The sequence below is a fragment of the Choloepus didactylus genome, chromosome 4 (assembly GCF_015220235.1).
Source record: "Choloepus didactylus isolate mChoDid1 chromosome 4, mChoDid1.pri, whole genome shotgun sequence".
NCBI lineage: Eukaryota > Metazoa > Chordata > Mammalia > Pilosa > Megalonychidae > Choloepus > Choloepus didactylus.
The window spans coordinates 95,068,323-95,070,451 of NC_051310.1; the positions used below are offsets into that span (position 1 = coordinate 95,068,323).

Sequence of the window (2,129 nt, forward strand, 5' to 3'; positions counted from 1 at the left end):
AAGGAGAGAATACAGTGGTAATGAGGGAAGAAGTGGCTTAGCATAAACTCTGGATAAGTCTCTTGGCCTCTCCGCACATCTTCAAGATCTCTTCTAGGTATAAAATGTGTATTTTATGAAGAGGCGGGAGCAAGAAGTTAAAGCAGATAACTGGAGCTAGCCAACAGGGCATACAGAGAAAGCAGCTGCAAAAAATGGAGGAAGGGGCCCAGTAGCTCATCATGGATGATGACTTTGCTGCACTCTTGGCTACCAATGGCTCTGGCATTTACAAGGCTGGCTTCACAGGTGACGATGTGTCCCTCAGCCATCTTCCCTTACATCAAGGAGGCCCCAAACCCAGAATGTAATGGTAGGCATGGACCAGAAGACTACCATGTGGGTGACAAGATCCAGAGCAAGAGGGGCATCCTGACCCTGAAGTACCCCATCAAGCACAGCATTGTCCCTAACCAAGACTACACAGAGAAGATCTGGCACCATACCTTCTACAACAAATTGTGGATGGCCCCTGAGGAGAACCTGTGCTGCTGACCAAGGCCCCCCTAAAACCCAAGGCCAACCATAAGATGACCCAGATCATATATGAGAACTTCATCACCGCTGCCATGAGGCTGTGCTGTCCCTGTACCCTGTTGGTTGTACCATGGGCATCATAATGAACTCTGGTGACAGGGTCATCCACACCATTCCCATCTACAAGGAGTACACCCTCCCTGTGCCATTCTGCATCTGGACCTGGCTGGCTGGGACCTGACAGAGTACTTCATCAAAAGCCTCACAGAGTGCAGCTACAGCTTCCCCATCACTGCTGAGCAGGAAATCCTGTGCAACATCAAGGAAATCATGCACAACTTGAAGGAGAAGCTTTCCTATGTTGCCCTGAACTTTGAGCAGGAGATGGCCACTGTCACATCCTCCTCTCCCTGGAAAATAGCTATGAGCTGCCCGATGAGCAGGTCATCATCATCAGCAATGAGTGGTTTTGTTTGTCCCAAGGCCCTCTTCCAACCTTCTTTCCTGGGCACAGAATCCTGTGGCATACATGAAAATACCTTCAGTGCCATCATGATGTGTGACACAGACATCCACAAAGAACTCTTCACCAACACAGTGCTATCTGGTGGGACCACCGTGTACACAGGCATTGCTGACAGGATGCAGAAGGATACCACAGCACTGGCTCCCAGCACAATGAAGATCAAGATCTTCACTTACTCTGAGCACAAGTACTCCGTGTAGATTGGCAGCTCCATCCTGGCGTCGCTGTCCACCTTCCAGATGTGGATTAGCAAGCAGGACTACAATGAGTCTGGCCCCTCTACTGAAGCCCTCAAATGCTTCTAGGCAGACTGTTTCGCTTGGTTGTGTTACACCCTTCTTTGACAAAACCTAACTTGGGCAGAAAATGAGATGAGATTCGCTTGGTTTTATCTATCTAATCTATCTATCTATCTATCTATCTATCTATCTATCTATCAATCTAACTATCTATCTACATATCTACCTACCTACCTACCTACTTACCTACCTGTCTACCTAATTTTGTTAATTAGCACTTGACTCAGGATTTAAAAACTGAAATGGTGAAGGTGACAGCAGTTGATTGGAGTGAGCATCCCCGAAGTTCCCCAAAGGGCTTGCTCCCATCTACACCAGGGAGGATGACAGCATTATTTTCATCCAATTAAAAAAAAATCTTCTGCCTTAATGTTCCTTTTATTATTTTTTTGTTTGAACGGCCAGCCATTGTGCCCCCCCCCCCTTTTTGTCCTCTAATTTTAGATGCATGAAGGTTTCTGGTCACCCTAGGAGTTGATCATGATGTGGAGGTAGGCATGGATTACCTGTACACTGACTTGACACCAGTTCAATAAAAGCACACACTTTAAAGAAAAAAAATTGAGGAAAGGCACTAAAGATTAGAGCTATCTTTTGGCCTTAGATGGGTCCTGTCAAATGGAATAGAAACAGGCAGATATTGTGCAACTTCAGCCCAAATCACTTCCACTTGGAAAATACAGTTGTGCTGTTATTTATATAACAAACATCAGGAAAAATGTGTTGGGGACGATTAAGGTAGCATGTATAAAATCCACCCTCAGCGATGCCGGAGATATGCAACATGA

General features: G+C 45.9%; 1 pseudogene; it reads left to right on the top strand.

The window, feature by feature from the left end:
• Positions 1-221: 221 nt before the first annotated feature.
• On the top strand, positions 222-1,347 carry LOC119532739 (annotated as a pseudogene).
• The last annotated feature ends 782 nt before the right edge of the window (positions 1,348-2,129 follow it).